The 6,053-nt window shown below is 58.2% G+C and overlaps 1 protein-coding gene across 5 annotated transcripts in view; it reads right to left on the reverse strand.

Annotated features, from left to right (window-relative positions):
• The window catches only part of MBP (myelin basic protein), an 83,278-nt gene extending 82,341 nt beyond the window's left edge, over window positions 1-937 (reverse strand). The window contains exon 1 of one of the 5 annotated variants that reach the window (XM_031441733.2): window positions 791-937. The gene's annotated coding sequence lies outside the window, so the exon portion shown is untranslated. Of the gene's footprint in view, window positions 1-786 lie in introns of all 5 variants that reach the window. The other 4 variants (XM_031441732.2, XM_031441735.2, XM_031441734.2 and 1 more) reach the window with 4 other exon arrangements.
• Between the last annotated feature and the right edge of the window lie 5,116 nt (window positions 938-6,053).

Raw genomic sequence — 6,053 nt, forward strand, 5'->3', positions numbered from 1 at the left:
GGAGCCAAGACGTCCCTACTTCCTGCCCAGTCTTCCTGAGATCCCTAAAGAAACTTAGTTTTCCCTACCCCACTCCACCTTCTGGAACGGACGGACGGAGAAAGTAGACCCTAAAAGAAACGACGCGGTGCCACCAGCATCCCACAGGGACCTAGAGCCACCTGGGCACCAGCAGAACCCTGCAGGGCACATGGCACCCTCAGGACCACCAGTCCTGGTGCCGGGCCCAGAGGGCCTCACGCCCGCCCAGGAGGGGCCCGCGCCGACGGTCTCGGCGCGAGGCGCGCAGGTGGGCGCAGGTGGGCGCAGGCGGCGCGGCCCGAGTCGGAACAGGCCTTGCGAAGGCGGAAGCCGGGCGAGTCGCCTGTCGCCGCCCTCGGCGCTCAGAGGGAAACTAGCTTTCGTGTGGGGGCGGGGGGCGGCAGGGGTCGTCTGCTCGGCTCCAGGTGTGTTCTTAAGTTGGCGGGGACCCCGCCTGCCCGAAAGCTCGCCACCAGCCCCGTCCCCGCACCGCCCAGAGCGGCCTCTTTGACCTTTGTCACCTCCCACCCCTAAACTACACCCGCACCCCCACCCGTGCTCTTCCCGCGACCCCTGTCCGGAGCCCACACCTGGACAGCCGTCGGGTGCAGCCCCGCCGCTCCGGACCGGCGTCCGGACCCGCGCCCACCCGGGCCGGGCTGCCACCTGCCGCCACCCGCGCCGCTGCCCAGGGGAGCCCCGCGCCCCGCGGTCCCGCTCCCCGGGCGCAGACAAAGGCGCCGCCCGCACCCCAGCGAGGCTCACCCACCGCGCTGCGCTCGCTGCTCCCAGGTCGAGGGGCGCCGCGGGGTCCAGGCCTCTTCCCCGCCGCCCGGGCCCCAAGCGCGGGCAGCGCGGGGTCCCGGGCGCCACCTTCCGGGTCGGGGCTGCGGGCCGCCGGGGCCGCAGGCTCGTCCTCGCTGGTGCGCGGCGGCGGCGGCAGCGACTGACGGCGGCTGCTCGGAGGGCAGGGCGCCCCGCCTCTCTCCCCCGCCTCCGGCTTCCTGCGCGCCAGGTACGCACGGCCCGCGGGAGCCGAGCCCGCCCCGCCCGCCGCCGCCGCCGCCGCCAGCCCGCCGCGCCGCGCGAGCTCCGGGCGCACGCGGCACCGCGCGCAGGGCCAGCGCCGGGAGGCGGGCCCGGGCTTCGGGGGGCAGGACCGCTGCTCGTCACTCGCGGCTTAGCTTCCGAACTGCCCCCGCCCGAGCGCGCTGGGAGGGACCCGCGACAGCACCTGCTCCACGCCCCATTCCGCCGCGCGGACCCCCGGGGCCAGGGCGCGGCCGCCCGTCCCAATCCGCGCCGCCGACTCCGGGTTCAGGGCTCGGCCCTCGGCAAAGCCTGGCCGCCTGAGAAACCGGGGGCGCCCTGCAGGCCCCCCCCCGCACACAGGCAGGTGCTCCGCTGGAGGGCACACGCGTCCCCCGGAGGCAGGCAAAGCGTGCGCGGAACAGACCCGAAAACGCGCCGAAGGGGGAGGCGGACCCGGGTCCTGCGGCGCTGAAGCATCTGTCTGTTGGCTTGTGGTCGGTGTCATCCTCTTGGTCCAAAGGGAGCCTGTTGTTTGGACATTAGTCACCTGCACACACAGTCAGATGGTCCTTTCTCCTGGATTCTCGGCCTTTTCCTCCTGATGGTGGAAAAGCAGGGGGCAAGGAGAGAAGCTGGCCCAGCTGCTGGCGCCCCCCGACGACGACTACGCTTCCGCGTCAGGGAACTGACCTCGACGCTTCCCAGGAGCCCGCGGGACCCGCACAGTTTATCAAGAGCAGGGAAGTGTGGTGCCCGGAGAAACTCAGCCCTTGTCCCCTGGGCCGGCTGTCCTGGGCTGGGAGAACCAACTCCTGGTGTGGGTTCAGGGCCGCCTGCCCCAACCAGCCGCCCTCACAGACCCGGGGATCTAGCCACCTCGATGCGATGCTGGTGATTCTAAGAGAAGTGTGTCCACGGTCACAATATCTGACCCTTTGCTCAGGGAAGACTGGCCCGGGGTTTCGAGAGTTAGAGATGGGAGGTCAGGAGGCAGCAGAGGAGGGACGCAGCCTGTGCGGAAGAGAGGTTTGTCTGTTTTCAGGCTTTCTGCCCCCCCCCCCCCCCGCCCCACCGGCCTTCAGCTCACTTACAGCAAAGCGTAGACGGGTGGGAGTCAGGGAGCCAGAGGAACCCAAGGGCGCGCTGGGCAGTGACTCCAGCCAGGACCTCCTGGTCCCGGACTCATGACACTCTTACTTACCCCCACCCCATATTACTTAAAGCTCAGGCCATCCTGGGTCCCATTTGGATGCCGGTTTTAGTATCACAAACGGCTTCTCCTGCCAAATGTATCTGCGTCTTCCCAGGTGACTGGGATTCTGGAAGACTGGGTCTTGTGCCCTGCACACAGCAGTGAAGGCTGGGTGTTGGGGAATCCAGGCCCCCTGGAAACAGCAGTGTTCTCTTTCATGCTGTGTAGAAACTTCTCACAGGCCAACAGTGCTCTCTGCAAAGGTCATGTTCACCAAGCTCCAGTTAAAACCTCTTTTTAAAGATTTATGAAATCCCACCATGCATATATTTTGGCCCCAAATTCATGGGTACTTTGAGAAAAATATACATGAGGGAATAAGGAACACAATTTAATAAAGCGATGGGTGGGCATTTGGAAGGTCCAGTGTTAGTGACATCTGGTCCTTCCTGCCCCAGGGAAGGACCCAGGGTGGAGGAGCCAGGTGGGCGCTTCCCCTCGGAGGGGCAGGTCACATGTCACACGAAGGTGACCGTGCATCTTTGGGCAAAATGACAGAGATTCAGTTTGCTGATTAGAATTAAAAGGGGCTCTTTTGACAAATAAAGGATAAATGATCCAAGCCTCACCGTCTCTTCAATGTCTCTCAGGAAGTCATCGGCCTCCCGTCCATCTCTCACCGCACGGTTCACAAGGACAGCAACCTTCGGCCTTTCATGTTGTAGCAAGAAGCACAAAGTTTAATGCGTGATACACACTCAGTGAACTTGTGTTCAGTCCAATTAAACTCCAAATTACCCAAACTAAAGGAAGTAAGTGAATTAATACAATTAAATCCCAGGAGATCAGACTACACGCATTTTGGGTTTTTTAAAAATTCCTTCGTCAACAGATTTCCCTTTTGCTTAGAAGAGACCTGAGCTTCATTTTCATCTCTGGTTTGTAATGAACAGTTTCTGGTGACGGCCCCAGAGTAGACGATCCACTTGTACACTACTGAGGGTTGATTTACTGTAAATTCCAATTAATAATTAAACAGACTCTGCTGTGGTCACGATTGCAAGAGAATTAGGTGCATCATGAAATCCAGGAAGTACAACACAGAAAACTTATGTAAACAAGGAAGATACTTGAGGGAGGCTTCTAGACAAGCACACATGTACGTTCACACACACACCCCCTCTTCCCCCCACAAAAGCCATCTGTCACTTCTTTTTATCCAGGAAAAAAAGAAAGGAAAGGAGATTCGTATGACTTTGGTTACGTAGGGGAAAAAAACAAACAAACAAACCTTCCACACATTTTTCTACCATCAATTTGTTGATAGTTTTTATACAAACTGCTTTACAAACGGTACACACATATACATAGTACTTTCCTTTACCAATAGCTCCCTCATTTTATTAATAAAAATGAAAGCAGACAGCTTTCCGTAAGATCCAAGTCACTCAACTACAGGAAAGTGCTCTGGATTCAGTGTATTTGCTGGGCAGGGTGTACACGTCCGACTGACACAGCCCTCCCACTCCAGCTGCTCCTAGGATTTCTGTTTCCCCGGGAGACCCCAGCAGTGAACGGCTTGTTTTCAACACCCCTGCTGCGCTCTCAGGGCTCGTCCGCGCTGACAAGCATATGGTTCACGAGGCAGGGCGGCCCGTGGAGCCCGGTGGGGTGGAAACAGGAAATTCGGTGAGAGCTGAGGCTGGTCCCCCCCCCCCCCCCCGCGCCCCCCTGGAGCTGGGAGCTGAGGCGGCGCTGCCCTCTAGCGCCCCCTGCCCGCTGCCCCCTCCATCACACGCACTTTACTGCCCTGGGAGAAGCGTCCTTTCTGCTGAGAACAGCTCACCACTGGGGGTGCACTGTGTCCCCAGAAAGCCTTGTCCCGCTCCTACCAGGTGCCTGCGATGGGACCTTTTTCGGAAACAGGATCTTTGCAGGTGTGATCGAGTTGAGATGAGGTCCCTGGGGTGGCCCCGGTCCAACACCACGGGTGTCCTCCCAAGACAGACAGGAGGAGCGCGGTGGAGGGGAGGCGGGACCTGGGCCATGAGGCCACATGCCAAGGCTCTGGGGCCACTGGAGCCAGGAAGACGCAGGAAGGACCCTGCCCTGGAGGCTCAGGGGCGCGCCGGCCCTCCCACACCTCGACGTCAGACTTCGGCTCCAGGACTGCAGGAGAGTAGTTTCTGTTGTTTTCAGCTACCTGGTTTGTGGTACTTTGAGATGGCGGTCCTAGGAGACAAACTAACGAAGTCACAGAGAGAAAAACAGGACCAGATTCACTTTAAAAAGGTGGAAATGGACCACTCGATGACAGAGCACCAGGCAGCAAGTGCTAGAGGGCGGTGCTTACCATTCAGCGTGGAGGGAAGTGGGTGTTCGCGGGTCTTACACACGCCGGTTCATGTCGTCTTGAAACACCAGCAGACAAGTACTTTGTTACCTCCCGTGGGCGAGCAGGCAGGCCTGGAAGACGCAGGGAGGCATCGTGGACAGGACAGAGACAGCAGGTGTCACAGGGACGTGCAGGAGGGGACGCCCCGGGCACCGCTGGTGGGACCGCATCCCCAGCTCCTGCCTGATTGCCGGCCTGAGGGCCCAACCCTACAAAGTTTAGACCTACCAGCCCTCTCCATCCGTGATCCAGTCCTTGAAAGAAATTGCTTGACAGGGGACAGAGATGCCCTCCTCCCATCAGTCCTGTTTCTCTGAAGACCCCTGACTAGTACTCCTTCCCCCCACACCAGGGGCTAACCCCACGCCACGCTGGACAGCTGCTGCAGGGCTAAAGCTCTGTGAATGTGTTTGGATGTGCCGTCTTAGCTGGTGGATGATTAAATCGGCTTTTTCAAGCCTTAACCCCAGGGTCCTAAACAAACTGCCTGAGTGACTCAAGCGGCCAGAAGCAACAGGACAGCTTTTCTCCAATAAACCTCAGTTCTGGCTCCGACGGCCTCTGACTGACGGGCTGAGTCCCCCACGTGATCACGGGGGAGCTCCGCCGATGGGAGGTGCTAGTCAGGTCTACACCGTGTCTTCACAGCAACATCCAGGGTAGTGCTGGGACTCCTGGACGCCCCGGCCTAGACAAGGACGCTTCCCCGTGCCGGGGGCACTGACAGTGTCGCAGGAGAAAATCGCAGGACTTGTGCAGCCTGTCTTGACCACTGTGGATTTCTGAACGTCGCTGACCAAAGTTATACATGGTTCCTTTTTCCTAACGGCTTTTAGAGTTGAAATGCAATTTAATGTTTAACTTATATTGCCGGAGGACAAACATACAAATGTTAGAATGTGTTTTTCCTTTGTCTCTGACTCTTTATGAACTTAAAGAAAGAATTGCCTTTAGGAGAGACATCTGGATGCTTTTAAGAAGCAGCATTTGGAGGAGCTGAAAGATAAAGGACTCTGCAGAGGCCTCGGAGATGTGTGTGCCTGACACTGGGGAGTGATGGGTTTTCTGTGCTAATGTGTGCCTCTGAACTTCCTTAAAATGCCTAATTACTTTTCCCTTGGAGGGATGCAATCAGTTTTCTGTTGACTGTTATAAAAAATACACATAAAAAGCCGAATTTCAAATGTTGTTCTACACAAATCATTGAATTATTGCCGGCCTGTTGTGGAAATTCATATGAGATAGGCGGTGATGTACAGTTCCGAAGCCCTGCCTTGGCGGATGCAGTAACAGCCAGCTTTATGAAAAATTCAGTTTATTCATCTCTGCGACATACACTTCGACAGCCCGAGTACAGCCAAGGTCAGCCATCCACGAAGGCAGACTGTGGTTTGAACTTGGAGGCCTTTGAAA

This window comes from Camelus dromedarius, chromosome 28, assembly GCF_036321535.1.
Source record: "Camelus dromedarius isolate mCamDro1 chromosome 28, mCamDro1.pat, whole genome shotgun sequence".
NCBI classification, from domain to species: Eukaryota; Metazoa; Chordata; class Mammalia; order Artiodactyla; family Camelidae; genus Camelus; species Camelus dromedarius.